Raw genomic sequence first — 16996 nt, 5'->3', positions numbered from 1 at the left:
CTGTCTCTCTTGAACCAACAGTTTGTGGTTTCAAAGCTCGCTCTTAGTATAGAAGGTTGGGAATGCTTTTTAGTGGTAGATGACCTGCGTTTCGATTGCTTAGTAATCTTATACTAGTGTGCTGTCCTGCATGAATACGATGTGATATTTTAGAAAATTGTCCTTTTTAAAATTTCAGAAAAATGTTATTCTTTAATAAACTTAACTAAAATTTCTCTTCCATTTTTGCACATTCAGAACCGATTTTATACAACCTGAGACACAAAGGACAGGAATTTAAGGTGTGAATTGATTTCAAAAGTTATGTTGTTGAAATTCCTTGTCTTCGTATTCCACCTCCCCCCCCCTCCTTTCCAAAAAAACCTCTACATTTATTATTATCATATTTGGCCTCCAAGGAGTCAAAGGAGGCTAAACATCAGACAAACCAGCTGTCATACATTCCCGTAAATTCATTCATACTAGATGCATTCATTGTCCCTAAAGGCAACTATTCCACTCACTCACTCATTGCTCTCTAGGAGAAAAACCCAGCTCTTACCCCTTTCTAGATTACGAACAAAAAACTTCCACGGATGTCCCCATGTTCTCTCCCTACCTTCCATATAACGAAACATTTCATCAAACGATATTCTATAACACCTATTCCAAAGTTTATGGATGTGTATCATATCACCCGTCTTTCTTCTGTTAACCAGAGTTTGCAATCCATATCCTCGCAATCTATCTTCATAATCTAAATCCCCTAATTCAGATACGATCTTTGGAACTTTTTTGCACCCTTTCCACAACTTCTTTATGCCCTTGGAACCCGGAAGACGAAATCTGCACACAACAATCCGGGTGTGGTCTTATCAGAGCCTCATGAAGAGGAAAAATGCCTCCCTTATCTATCAAGGTTTGCTTCAAAATCGCAATTATCCTCTTAGTTGTATTTGCAACTATTGCTATATGACCTTTGAACATCAAATTCCTATCCACCAGTACGCCAAGATCCCCTGCCTCCTCAGTTTACGCTAATACAATATGCCGCTGGAAGCCTAATCAAGCCAAAGTGCATAACTTGACATTTACTCACATTAAACTGATAGCCATTTTCGATTGCCCAAATTTCCAGTCAATTCAAATCATTTTGTAATTGTTGAATATCAGTAGCATCCCTGATTGCCCTGCCTATCTTCGCATCATCATCAGCAAACAGTTGCAAATCTGATGATAGACCCTGCTTGATGTCATTAATGTATAGATTGAACAATAATGGTCCAAGGACTGAACCCTGAGGTACACACCACTGGTCACCTTAAATCTGGTAGATTACCTCCCACTGTATACCTCTTTTTGATATCTGTCTGTCAACCATCCCCTGATCCAAGTCAATAGATTATATTTCAATCCCATATTCTCCAGTTTATGCAACAGCCTATCGTGTGGTATCCTATCAAATGCCTTAGAAAAATCCAACATCATCAAAGTGTATCCATTCCCTTTATCCAACTCGGCCGTAACATTATTATAAAATATGAGCAAATTGCTAAAACATGACCATCCTCTAGTAAACCCACGCTGTTCCCTGCAGAGCATAGAATGCTTGTCTACCCATTTCTGTATGCGAGTACTTACCAACTTCTCTAAAATCTTCACTACCACACCAAAAATACTGATAGGTCAGTACTTAGACACATCAGTTTTTACACCACCATTGTACAACGGAACTATCATACATTCTTGAGCTGAGACTCAAGTTATACAAACACGTGAAATTCCTAGCCATTTGGGTGAACATTCCTTTTGCAAATGCTGATATTCCATCTGTCCCTATTGACAAATTATTACTCAGGTTATGCAATAGCTCTTCAACCTCATTCTCATGAACCTCTAACTCTTCATCCAACGTTGCAGTAGCACTGTGCACCATGCTACATACACCTGGTTGATATATCTCAGCAAAGTGACGACTGTGAATTGAACAATCTCATTAACTTCCGACACTCGAATACCATCTGCATTCAATAAAGCAATTCTTCCACATTCATTCTTTCTTTTGCTTGCGGCATAAAGATAAAACTTTTTTGGATTGCCTTTTGCATGGCCAATTTCTTTTCACACTCCGATTTATCTTTCCGCACAATACTCGTTATTTTTCTGGCCTGAACGTTATATATTTCATAACTCCCCTCACTTTTATTCTCACGATATTCTTTCCACATCATCCATTTCACTCCCAACCTATTTATTCTTCGAACACTAGGGATACATTCAGATACCCTCCTCATTCAAGCACTTTTTCAAAGATTCCCATGCATTGCTGACATTTTTTCCATTCAGTAACTGATACCATTGGACCAAAGATAGTATTCTTCTAAGTTGATCATAATTTCTAGCTTTATATTTCAGCATATAACCTGTTTTCATCAATACAATTAGATACTTCCCAAAAAAATTACAGCATGATCACTGTCACCAATTGATGGTAAAATAGCCATATTCTTGACAGAGACCCCTTTCTGACGCTATGAGTAAATCTAACACTCTTTTACCTCGAGTTCCATCTTTTACATGCTGCTTGAGAAAGTTGTCTCGCAACAATTCAGTAATTTCCTCTTCTTCTTATCATGAGATTTCTCTTCAACCCAATCAATGTTTGGAAAATTAAAGTCACCCATAATGATCCTTCGCTTGGTACCCATAACGCTAAATTGGCGATGCATTTCTTCGTGCCCTACAACTGAGCCGCCAGGTCCGTAGGGACACCCACCATATTTTTTATTCTGTTAACCTCCACTTCACACCAGATAGACTCAAACTCATCGCTACATAGAACATTGTTACCGTCATTGTTTTCTTGTATTTCTACCTCAACTGGACTTAAGTCATCTGATATCGTTAGTAGCATTCCTCCTCCTCTCCTATATCTTCTGTCATTCCTAAAAATAGCATATCCGTTACAATCGATCCCACTTACCATATGTGATTATGATAGCCAGGTTTCACTAATGCCAACAATCTTAGGCCACATCGTATTCAATAAAGCAACAAACTCAACCTCTTTATTTCTAATGCTCTTGGCATTTGTGTATAGACATAATAAATTACAACCTAGCCTATTCTTATAATTAGATATGCAATCTATTTGATCTTGTTCTAGAATTTTATCTTTTCCCTCCCTATACATACTTAAAAGATGCGAACCCAAAGCATTTTTCCAATCCTTCGCCACATACATAATCATGTTCGAAGACATTCATATCTTTATTACGTTTGCATACCATAGATGAGCACACATTTTCCCCATTTCTCCGTTGATGATCTAGTTTCTCTGACTCTCTGCAATAGGGCTCATACCAAGAAGTAATTTCTCCAGGCTTCTGATATCAAGTGCAGGCCAAGTCTTATACAAGTCTTTTCTGCCATCAGACACACTCCACACACTAAAAACTCGCATCTATTTCTTCTACAGCTTTCGCGTGAAATCATTTGCTATCATCGCCATCCTTCGTAACTCAGTACTGTCATATCTAGGTAGTAATCCTACAATTTTTACTCTCTCACATTTCTTTTTCGCTTCTTCCAATAGACCTTTCATATCTTCTCTCATACTATATTATTAGTTCCTACCAGAACTACCATTTCTTTTACTTTTCATTTTTGGTTTTCCATTACATTTGTCCTATTTTTAATTTTCACCCCTAGGAAACTAGAAGTGGGACTCCCTTGGCAAGCGCAAATTTTAAGATTGAGGCACTATACCATTATCACCTCTTTTTTCTTAGATTTTAACTGACTTACCTTGTTATTATTAATATTATGATTTTGTGAATACCAGGGAGTTTATTAGAGATATCATCAACACATTACTTATACAAAAAATAAAAAATAAAGTAAAGGAACTAAATAATAAAGGGAAAAAAATAAACTGAATAAATACATAAAGAAAGAAGGCAACTACCTTTCTAAAAATGCAGGCTGTTTTAGACTTAATATATGAGGTACCCAGTTCACATGAAATAGAATGAAAATAAATTTCATATTAGCTAAGAAAACTTTATAAAGGTTGTTTTGCAGTCTATTGATCTCAGCTGTCGAAGAAGAGGAAAACTGGCTTCATACAACACTGCCTTAATCCCAAGAACACCCTGTAGAAAATATTTTTGCTCAAGGGCTGAATTGATGCAATGTTTATTATAAATACAGGTCTACTGTTTGCAAGTGAAACATCTCATAAATTCAAGGTTACCATAGATCATTACTCTTGCGTGACAGGCAGCTCTACGGCATTGCAGTACTAATGTACTCAATGTTACTGTGAGCAATTAATTTTTTATCATATCGATACCGTTCGGCTACATGAGTGGTGAAATTTAAACATATGGAGCAGCTAAAAAGAAGTGTTTATCTATTCTCGATTTCTCTAATATCTTTTAAACATAAAAAAGGAAAAATAATAATTAACACCGAATCAATATATCTTTGCCTTTATACCGAAACTGAGTTCTGTAATGATGGGACTTTTGCAGTTGCAATTTTCACAGAATGGATGCAAGTGTCTTTTAAGTAGATTCTTCCTTTCTGCTGTTCCATCTATACATCCTTCATTTAGCTTATTACTTAGACGATTGCGATCCGGTAATATTGGTGAGAACGTAATGGACAAATTCGTTCATAATACAGAGGTTTAATGCTAATTATTTTACGTGGATTAGAAAAATAGCAAACTGCACTATTCTGTATGGAAATTATTTTGAAGAATTCCTTGCTCTTTAAGGGTTGATATTGCTGTTTGGTTGTCTTGGATGTTAGCTGTGTGAAAATAAAAAAAAATATTATTGTGAATGTGAATGAAACCCAGTGCTAGGGAACGGTATTCTCAAAAATCTCTGTGTTTTGATGTTAACCAAATACCACTATCAGCTGCACAGAGGCGACATTGAATAGGTTTTTTAAAGGAACTTCGGAACATTTCTTATTACATCTTATAGGAAAATGTTGATACCGAATTCGTTGGATGTCTCTTCAGTATCCGAAGAATTTTTAACTTCTGCCATCAGTTCAGTAGATACTCTGGTATCCTGTTCTGGGTAGGCTAAAACACCTCTAGTCTCTTTAGTCGAAAAAGACTGCACAACGTTAACGCCTGCTATTCCACACTGAAATCTTTTATGCTTAAATTAACTTTACGGATGCTACTTGTCTGACTGTGATTATCTATTTAAGTACTTCTCTGCAAGAGCATGCTCACCGAACGATTATGAGAAAATATTCGTAATTTTCTTTCTTTCAACTGGCTACATGATGATAGGAAATTTTGCAGCGTTTCGTGTTTTTTTTTTCCCAAAAATGTATTTATTTATCAGAATATATTAAAATTTGACAAGTAGTGGCGGATTTCTTTTGTCCCTAATACTTAAAAATATTATATGAGTATTTTCAATATGTATACCTTACAGTCCGAACATCAGTCACGGCACCATCCTTAATAAGTTCTGATAGTTCTGTAGTACATATGGATCTGATAATACATGTTAATAACCATACTACTACACACGATTAAACCTTTCACTTCATGGAAGATCGTGATTATTCAGTTGTTCGTGTGATTATCTAAAAATCCGCATGATGGCGCAACTAGTTTGTATGGAGCTAGCTTATATTTATTTTAAATTAAAGTGCTTGCGTTGTTTATTCTCGTTCAGGATAGCGTTTTCATATAAGAGATTCTCGATATTCATTTAATAAACTGAATCTGATGAAATGATTATTATGAGAATATCTTAAAGAGCAAAATAAAGAAAATTATGATGAGTATCAATAAACAAATATATCGTAATTACTCGATTTCAATGCTTTTAAGATTCAAACTCATACTTGTTAATTACAAAATGATAATTAACAGTAATTTTAGTATTGTTAGTGTTTTTTTAGGGGGGAAAGATTCTTTGGCTTATAAACTGGAAAACAATTCTTCTGGCAACTTGATACGAATTTTGTGAATTGTAGAATCCTACTTAAAACGCTGATAGCCTTTTGGAAAATATCCAGGCGCATAATAAACACATTTAAAGTACGGGTCCAAGAGAAAACTTTTCCACTATTATTATTCTACTTAAGAAAAATATATAGGGAAAAAGAAAAAAAAAAAACCATAACGTCGACGTCACAAACAGGGAGCTGTTTTTTTTTTTTTTTTTTTCATAATCATTCCAATTTTTTTTATTTGCTGGTTTTATTTGAACATCTCAATTTATTGAATGATAAACTGCTTACAAGAATTTCTTACTTATTGTTTCGGAATTCCCAAACAAACTTTAGATATTTGTTAAAAGGTAATCAACGTCTGGCAACCGATTATTACAGCGATAATATTTGATCCCATGGCAAACTCTTTCTTGTATAATTTTCTCTTCCCATTAGGGTTTCGTTAGGTGATAAATTGCAAGCTAGTATGCCAGTGCTTAATTACCGTTCGCGTTATTCATGCAGAGTCTGTCGAAATGCCGAGGACTCGTGACACTTTGACCTTTACGACGGCATACGGAGAAATGGTTGGTCACTTAAAGAAATATATAAGCAGCAGCTGCTACGTTGTGCGTAGTGAGAAGATTAAATACGGTCATGCAAAGTAAATAAGAAATGTGAAGCGTGGAATGTTGTGCATACAGAGCGAAAAAAAAAACTGTACTTGAAAGATTTACTGATACAGAATCGATCTCTAATGATTTCAACAAATCCCAATAGAGGCAGGAAGAGTAAAGTATTTTCTGAGCACATTTTGACCTTTTATAGACTATCACTATTGGATCTATTTGCAGATACAAAAATAGATCAAGTTCAGTTTTCGAATAAATTTGAAATCTTACATGATTGTGTGTTTTGGCATCGTTCGCAAATAATATAAAGCATTCAGTCAGTAATGTTATTGCAGTCACTTTTCGCTGGAACGGAAAGGTCACTGCATTTCAAAAAGGGATAAAAGGATGGTCATATCTGCAGAATCAAGCATGTCATACTGCAACAAGGATGGTTGCAATAAATCTGGTAAAAAAAACACGTGATATCGAATGATCTAAGACCGAACAGAACATAAGGTAAGGCGAACACACACACACACACACACACACACACACACACAATAGGAAAGCTATAGTATAAAACATTAATGACTCATGAAAGGTTGACGTTGGCTTACGCTTGGATCCGCCGAAACTTTTATAGTCTCTATATTCGGCACGAAACTCTTGTAGTTTCTCTATTCGGCTTTAAAATAATGTTAAATTCGATATCCACTTAATTTGAATACTTTTGCATCGCCGAAGTGAAGCCTTTTGGCTATCTTTTTTCATCAATGAAATATATTGTACAAGCGTCAATACAAACCATAGACTTTTTATCAAATAGGCAACTAAAGCAAGTATGCTGAAGACTTAAGAAGTTTACGCTAACAGATATAAGCTATTCTTTTCCACAGTTTTCCTTAATTAAATGGAAGATCTCAATTTAAACTAAAAGTCTAAACCTATACTATTAGGAACAACAAATAAACAAGAATGAATAAGTAAGGAGATGATTCGAGTTTTATGATTCTCGTAAAAGAGCTGCTTTTCAATAGTATTCTTGTAGAGTGACGTCAGTGATTCTTACAGCAACTGAATCTGCAGTTAGTTTTTATTTAGCCCATTTTGCCAATAAATAGTTTAATTTAATCCAAAACTAAGACTAGATAAAGTTTAATAAAAATGGATACATAAAACAATGCTGTTGGCCGATTAGATAGCATATCCACTTTCCAATTAACATGCTGTAGATTCTAACCCATCTCCTTCTGGGTATGGACGTTTGTGAATGTCTTTAGATGGAAGACGTGTTCGTCGCCAGGTGCGAGATCATTACCGTGCTGTTGGAGGTCTGAATTGGTCTGAAACATTTCCATCTTTATCTCTAAAGCAGATGGATTATCTAGCCAATAGCCGAGTCAGGTATTGAATGTATTGTAGGTTTGCAACTTGGCTTGAGTGAGATTCGCATAAAAATGCTCTAAAAACAAACTACTTTCTGCTGTAGGAAAAAAAAAGTACCGAAAATGGGATCGCTTCAACAATAACCACTCATTCTATCTTCGCTGTTCGGAATTAACGAAAGTTACAAAATAATCCATTAATTATCCAACTGACCTTAACGATATCGTGGGCGAATCTCATTAAATAATAGAAAACTCCCATAAAGAACGAGACTTTATGGGAAAATAAAAGACAGAACGAGATGCCAATATAGAATCATATTCCAGGACGCTATTGAGGAGAAATTACTATAAAACCTAGGGCGAAACGTAGCAAAGAGAGACTACAGTAATAAAAGATTTAAATGAATATAGATGAATGGATTATAAATACAATGGAAGCTGAAGAAATGCTTTCAAGGACTACGGAATGATAACAATGAAAATTCTATTTCGTTACGTCAGATAATAAGTTAACTAATTGCGATGATCACCATTAAAGTTTTCCTAGTATACACTTCTAACACATTTTCTCGATTTTCCAACAACCTTGTAAAAGTTTCAAATGACTGCTGTGTTTTTGTTTATATTGTTCTGTAGACCGAAACTGTCTCTTGAGATATATTCTATGTAAGAGAATATATCTCAAGAATATACAAGCGTTACTTCCGATGAGGAATGTATGATGAGGATTTTTTATTCTCCTCACACAAAACTGCTCTTGACATTTCTAAGGAGAGCTTTTGGAACCATGGTTACACTTTCTTTATACTCTCTCTCTCTCTCTCTCTCTTTCTCTCTCTCTCTCTCTCTCTCTCTCTCTCTCGCTCTCTTGGTAATTCGCCAACTATTATAATTTTAAAAGGTCAATGTTTATCTTTTCATACCAAATACTTCACTTTTTAAACACGTTTTCATCGCATTTTTGATATTCTTGGACATCTAGATCCATCATTATTATCGAAACACTTTTTTTCCTGTCTGAAAAAAAGTGTTTCACCTACTTCAAATGCACAAATTCTAAACGTGTTTTAGCACAGATCTTATTTTGAAATATTTCTCCCTTAATTTCAGTAAAAATTCGATATCGAATGTTTTCGAATACTTATTTCATTTCCTTAACGATTGCGTCAAATACTATCTAAATCTTATCAAAACAACTTCAATGTTAAAAAATCCGCTATAAATCCAGTAGGGGATTTGTTCGTAATTAAATCAGTGTCGTTACTTCATCGTCTAACACTGAACAAAAGGACTTCAAGTGAAGCAGAGCTAAAACAAGCGGAAGCGAATGGACTTATCTAGAGGGATTAAAATAAAACTGGATGTGGAAGTTTATAAAAGAATGGAAAGAAAGAGTAATACCATAAGATCGAAGAATAGTATTCAGTCACTCGTCTGTAAACATTAAGACGGCTTCGAAAGGTTAGAGAGATTAGGCTAACAGTCTCAAATGTACTAAGCACCATAATGAAGACACTGAAAAATGGATGAGCAAACAGTGGTCAACTATATTAAGATTGTAATTCAGAGGGAGAAATGAACAAGAAATGTCTTTTATATTATGACAAAAAACACAACAAAATTCTTTTTAAAAAATAGACATTATGGTCCGTGCTCTCCTTGATTTTGAAAAGGCATATCTGCATGATGGAATACCTAGAGATTCCATTTGGACAACGATATGATAAAAAAAAAAACAGTTTAATATCGACGACAATCCACAATAGTGATCAGAATAAGTTGGCCTTTATTCGTCATCATAATTTATTGGTTTGGTAAGAAGTTGACAATAAAAACCATACTACATCGTATTCTGTCATTTACAAATGACCAATAAGTATGGTAGGAAACGCAAATTCAATGGAAAGATCTGTGTGACAGTGATGCAGATATATAATCAAAACTGATTGGAATGAATGAAGGGAAAATATACACAAAAATATCGAGTGAAATTAAATGCACAGTCAAGCCAATAATCATAAAAGTCAGTTATGATAAAAAAATAATAGATGTGCGCTAGAATGGAATAAGATGCAATGTACAGAACAAAAGAAGTTGAGAAATATAATTTGAACGACAGACCTTAAGAATAGCATTGAATTGCTCTGCCAGAAAGCGCGGACCAGCCAAAATTAAGATTATTCTTAATTTTGTCTTGTCCGCGTGAATTGATGTGAATTTTCAGAAAGCTGATTACATTGAGAAAACGGATGCAAAATGCAATGCTATTGATGCTATTCCAGTGTCCTTAACACCTAGCTAGTATTTTCTGTTCGCCAAATTCAGCCCATCGCAATATTTTACATTACCCTATTATGTTTCTTTTGTGACACTATCAAGTTCCCTTCGTGTTGATCTACAAACGGCACCATACTCCGCGAATTTTATTAAGAAATTAGCATCCTGTAAACATGGCATATCAATTTATAATCATGAACTCAGGTATATCTTTATTATTTGCGTTTGTTGCAAGTAATTAGAACTTTATTTGTTTATTTATAAACAGTAACTTAAATATGAATTACGTAAGAAATTATATATAAATTATAAATAATTTACAAATCATACATATAATAATAAATAAATAATAAAAACATAGATCACATAAATATGTTTGGTCTAACGATAAAAAAGTAAGGTACTTTGAGAAAATTATTTTAGATCACAAAAACAGAACATACACGTGATAACTTTGATGGCGTTTCATGGTCATCTTCATTTATGTATTAGGAACATGGAATATTTTGAACCAAGTGAAGATTTTCCGCTAAATCACGTTATTAATAGGACAGGCTGGGTATCTCTTGAGTGTCTTTCTATGGTATTTCAAATGAAGTGAAGTTAATCTGTCTCATGCGGAGGTGGAAGGATTTTTCTTCCTCGCAATTCTGATTTTCATCTCATCAAACAAGCGGATTGGCCAGAAGAACAACAAAAATAATACATTGGCTTGATTGTATCAGTTGCTAGAGTCGAAATTCAGAAATAACAGCATATATCTCCATAATTCTAGATAGAAGATGTAGAACTATGGAGATATATGTTGTTATTTCAACTACATATGTTCACTGGTTTGCATGTGTGAGAGGAAAACCCTGCCATCTCGGTAAGAGACAAACTAACTCATTTTTAGGCAAAAATCCGTATAAATATTCCTCACCTCTTAGACGAAATTCAAACCAAGATCTTTCCAACCAAATGATGTCATCGTTACCTACTTTTGCTTTTATTTACTCATTTGTTATCAAGGTCACGGGGGTGCTGCTGATTTCGCAACCTGTAAGAGGCCTTTAAGCTCCATGGAGAAGGACCTACCACTAAGTCATTCCAAGCATTACTGACGCTTTCAAGGGCAGAAAAACAGCACGCGATTTGACCGGTTTAGAGTAGCTCCGGCTATGATATCGCTGCACGCCACAAGAAAACAAAAATAATGGTCTGCCTAATGGAAAGGCTAAAACATTTGATTGTCGTTAGAATTTTTCATGGAAAATAGGTAGACGAAGAATGAAATACAATACTTTTGTATATTCAAGTTTGTAGAATACTATTTAGGATCGAATAACGAAAAAAAAAGTAATTCTCTCAAAGATGGGCGATAGACGCATTGCAGAAAATTGAAGCTATCGCCGACAATCGGTCACGAGTTCAGTCTCAGCGCATTTGGCAAAGTGCCAGAAGGGGAATTAATTTTTCAAATTTTAATATATTTCTTTCGTTGTATTGATTTTATCAGTTGCGTTTTTTAAAAAGACAATCAAATATCTTTTTTTTTTTTGGCTTGATTCGCAAACATATCTTTTTTAAAAAAATGCAAGTTTCTAAAATGCATGCAGTGTCAATAAAAACGTCTTTAAACATCTCTAGTAATAAACACTCTTTCGAAATAGCAAAAGCAGTATTAAAAATAATTGCTTCAGCTTCTCGCTCGCTCGCTTTTGCTTAATCGATTCCACACAACATTTAGGGAAAAGGATCCCTTTTCATTTCAGTTCCCTTTTCGTTCCTTATCTCGCAAATCATCTTTCGAGGGATATACTTAATGACATTCCTTCTGAATATTTCGGCTTTACTTAATAATCCAGAGTCATGTTAGGAACCAAACACGTTCTGACCTAGTTTAAGAGACGCTCATTTCTTCTTCTGATAAATTTTTGATTTAAACAGCTCTTTAAATTTAATTTAAAAAAAAAATCTAATGGAATAGTGCATTCCTTATATCTCAATAGTAATATGATGATCTCTCTGCTTTACCATTTTTTTTTTTCAGAGAGAATAACATGAGATGAGAATTTACAACTTAAATACAGAAATGAACATTTCCCAATTGTTTTTATCCAAGTAGAACATCATCAATCACGTTAGATTAAATTGAGAATCACAAAATGATATTATAATGAATAATATTGATTATTTTTAAATATGAGAATCCAAAATATACTTCAAATTCTATTTGATTTAATAAGAAATAGTAATATCCAAAGAGAGAAAAAAAACATAATATATATTATGTTTTTTTTTCTCTCTTTCCTGACGGTGTTGCTGGTTTTGCCAGATGAAAAAATAACAACTCAGAAATGGGTAACACTAAGAACTGAACAACAGTAACAATTACAAGTGAAAAACAATAATCATAACAACCGAAAAAAACAGTAACAATAACAACTGAATAACAGTGAAAATAACAGAATAACAGTAACAACAACTAAAACAATTACAGCACTAAATGGACACAGTCACAAGAGCAATTAGCAACAAGAACAATAACATGTAGCTACAGAAACAATATTAACTGAACAATAGTAACAACAACTAAAAACAGTAACAGCACTAATTGCACACAGTAACAAAAGCAATTAGCAGCAATAACAGCACCAATTAGCTACAGAAACAATGTTAACTGAACAACAGTAACAACAGAAATTAGCCCCAGTAAAAATATTAACTGAACACAGTAACAACAACAACAACTAAAAACAGTAACAACACTAATTGGACACAGTAACAAAAGAAATTAGCAACAATAACAGCACCAGTTACCTACAGAAAAACAATATTAACTGAACAATAGTAACAACAGAAATTAGCCACAGTAAAAATATTAACTGAACAAAGTAACAACAACAACAACAACAATTAGACACAGTAACAATACTCACTAAACAATAGTAACAGCAACATTTATCTACAGTAACAATACTAACTGAACAACAGTAACAAAATAAATAGCCATAGTAACAATATGAACTGAACAATAGTTTTAATTAATTATAGCAACAGAACATTAGTAACGATTAGTAACAAACAACTGAACAGCAGTATTAAAGAACAATAGCAACTGAACAACAATATTCATGAACAATAGCAACTAAAGAGTATTATTTACAATGAAATCAGTACTTTTAGTGAAGCAGTACTTTTGGTGAAGTCAATAGTAAAGCGGTAAGTCACTAAGCAATGACCTTTAGTGAAGAATAGTAACTGAACACTATAATTAATGAATAACAGGAATATGAATGAAAAATTCTAATGAACAATCGTAAATGATTAATCGTTGCTGGAATTAAAAAATAATTATAGCACTACAAGTATTAATAACAGAATAACAGTATTGTTGACCTCTAGATTGCGATATTTTTCCCTAGAAGTTAACAATCTTTTTCTCTAAGACTATCACACGAAACCTGTGCATTAAGGGAGATAACGTCTTCTTTCCTTTTCCGCCGGAAGGTGATTTCGACCAAGTCAGAGACAAGACTATATTATGAACGAAAAGAGAATGACAAGGCGCATTCTGAGTCACATGCCTACCCTTCCATATGCTTCATAATGCCCCCCCCCCCCTCTCTCTCTCTCTCTCTCTGTATTTCTCTCTTATATCTGTGTGGCGTATACATAGCGTATTTTATATTCAGTGATAAATGAAGGAATGGCTTTCAGAATTCAAATCACGAATTTTAAAGCCTGCGTAAACTGGCGAATATTATAAAAAGAACCACTTTCAAAATTTATAGCCTTATATTATTATATCTGTAATTTTGTATTATCATTCTTTAATCGAAAGTAAATTTCTCTGTTATTACATCTGAAGAATCCACTAGAAAGCTTCCAGACCAGACCTGCAATGGTTTTTAGTAGGGTTGATTATTCGGTAATCCATAATTTCCAGTTATAAAAAAAAAGGATGGTAAACTTACCGTCTAATTTTAATAGAATCCCTCTACTCTCCCGTTTATAGCTTCACCAACCGTTCCTTTTAGCACACAACCCAAAGATTTATTCACTTCCCATGGTTATACGAAATGGCGTCCGTCGACATGTAACCTCTTGCAGAGGTAGGACTTCTTGGCCGACTGCAGCGACTCGGTGATTTTGCGCATTCGCGCGTTTCCCGTCCACACTCCGTTTGATAGAACGAAACGTTGTCATGACAACCCTTATGAGAGAGAGAGAGAGAGAGAGAGAGAGAGAGAGAGAGAGAGAGATCAATTGCAGTACTTATCGATTTAGTCCGACAGAGTGAAGCGAATGGGTATAGCTCTCCTACACTTACTGGTGTATAATGTCAACGGAAATCTGTAATTGTTTGATTATTGTAATTGTTCATCAATCACAGGCAATCTACACTCAACATGTGCTGAGTAGCAGCGACTTCGACGTAAGTGAAATTCCCTTTGGTCGATTTATTCACCTATGGAGAAATGTCCTTCATTAATAAAAGTATGGTATTGTCCTAAATAACACTATCGGTTCATTCTTTGCAGAATTAAGGTCGGCAGCCTGGCATGAAGTGTAAACAGTAGCATCGGGATTTATTTATGTTATTTGAATCGCTATTATTTGATAAACAAAGACATCCAAACTTTCAGTTTGGATATTCTTTGCTTGTTGTGGTGTTTCCAAACTACATAAATCAAGAATGAATTAAGTAAAAATATACGCTAATATTCCAAAAGTGCCAATAAAGCTTCAAGTCAAGACTTTATGCTGATGGAAACCTTTTTCAAGCAAGATTTCAGCTCCATTCATGGTTATGTTTCGAGTCTCCGTCTTTCTCTTCTTAGCTGGAAGTACGGCCCAATATTCTGATGTATGCTGCATTCATATTCGCTTCTCCACGTTTCGCCTTAGTCATTGGAATACTTTTTTGATAATGAGCATCCAGCCCAAAACACCCGCTACGATTTTACAAAAAAAAAAAAAAAAAATTGTCCACAATAAATTATTCTGTCAATAGAGAGTGACAAAAGATGAACAATATCGCATTCTTACTAGAAGCACTTCGAATCCACAAGACTATCACTTTGACATATAAAGTAAGTCTCATCATTGCACAAAAACAAGTCTATTGATCAAAGAACTAGTCACGTCACGACTTTTAATGGCGCTGGAATAACTGACGCACGATATTAAGTGGGCTTACAAACCGAATATCAAGCGATCATTTGAGCCACTGTCACTAAAATCTTTATAAGGATCAGTCATTATACACTGATAAACAACGAACTTGCGTGAGTAGTTATTTCACATGACATCTGGGAATCGCTATTTCTTCAATAATATATATATATATATATATATATATATATATCGTAATAACATTATATATTGCTATTGAGTTCCGTTTCTTTAGCAACTTATACCCAAGAATGTGTATTTCGAACAAAACAATCTATTTAATTCGTAAAAAAAAACATTTCGACAGTTTACAGAAGGTTGGTTCTTAGTTATACATTTCTGTATAAATCAAGTGTAATAATATTGTTGTGAGAGGGCGCTATGATAGGTTGTGAAACAAAATGGCGATACAGCTGGCGTAAGGAGTTTGGTATATTCCTTTGTGAATTCGTTCTTCGGTAATTGATTTCGTAGTCCCTAAAGTAATATTAACCTCCACAGCATAATGATTAATATTACAGCAGGTTAATTCATTATTTATCTCTTACGAAAGAATCAGTTTTCTACAATATTTTGGCGACTTGAACAAATCAAGGTAAATAATATAAGTGGCTGGATATAACGCGTTTTGCATATTTTCACATGCTTTAGGATGCGCTGCATCTGTGTCTCAGGAATATCGATAATGAAAGCATTTTTAAAAAAGGTAGAAAGTTTGAGGACAGAGGATAATAACATTCAAGGCGGATGTTAGATTGGTTGAAAAGGAAAAGAAATCCATTTTAACAAGGTTTCCCAAGATACTGTTATAGATGAACAGTTAAAGCATTTCGAAACACTCGCTGCAAAGGCAGTTTCAAGATCGCACCAAACATTTCATGCGTAGAATACAGAAATTTTAGTGCAACTATCCACACAAATTTCACGCCACCCTGCAACAGTTCGGTTGTAATGCACTGGACTAGCGCTTATTTTTACTGGAATAAATAAACGTAGATGATTATTGAATCCAAGAACATTATTTGGGGAGATGGAATGCCTTTTAACGGAATATTCACAGATGTTATACGAGTTGATCGCTCTTCGCATTCGAGATTTGAGAGTTACCTTCATTAAGAATCTGTTTATTTTATTTTATTTATTTATTTGTTTCAGGATATACATTCTAGGACTGTTAAATCCTTCCATTTCTTTCCAATAGCATCAGGGGCGGCTCGTGCATAGGCACTACGGAACTGCGGCACCCCCAATTTCACTCAATATATTTATTAATTTATTTATATTTGCTTGTAATATTTAATTTTATCACCAACAATCCTATAAAATTCTCTTATTTTGTATAAAAAATAATAAAAATCCATCTTGTAGCACTTAGGAGGGCGCTAGCAGCACTGTGTTTACCGCAGTGTCATATTGCTACGCGCGCAAGCATGGTGAGATACGAGTTATTAGAGTAATACGGCACTGTCCGTCTCGCAGTTCCACTGTTGTTTATATGCAGTTTGCGCCAGTAGTAGAGTGTTCGTATGCTTATCGTGTTTACTCCGTCTCTTTAAATATTTGGACATTACAATTAAAGGACATAACATTTGTTATAGTTTTTAT

General features: G+C 34.4%; 1 protein-coding gene across 4 annotated transcripts in view; it reads right to left on the bottom strand.

Moving 5' to 3' along the window:
- LOC150097813 (synaptotagmin 1-like) overlaps window positions 1–14321 on the bottom strand; it is a 153763-nt gene extending 139442 nt beyond the window's left edge. For all 4 annotated transcript variants that reach the window (XM_090406867.1, XM_090406868.1, XM_090406869.1 and 1 more), the window contains exon 1: window positions 14191–14321. The gene's annotated coding sequence lies outside the window, so the exon portion shown is untranslated. The remainder of the gene's footprint in view (window positions 1–14190) is intronic.
- Between the last annotated feature and the right edge of the window lie 2675 nt (window positions 14322–16996).

The sequence above is a fragment of the Typopeltis vanoorti genome, chromosome 17 (assembly GCF_054136105.1).
Source record: "Typopeltis vanoorti isolate ZY-2024b chromosome 17, IOZ_Tvanoo_1.0, whole genome shotgun sequence".
NCBI lineage: Eukaryota > Metazoa > Arthropoda > Arachnida > Uropygi > Thelyphonidae > Typopeltis > Typopeltis vanoorti.
The sequence above is the reverse complement of the archived record's forward strand: the minus strand, read 5'-3'. Positions and strand labels throughout refer to the sequence as shown.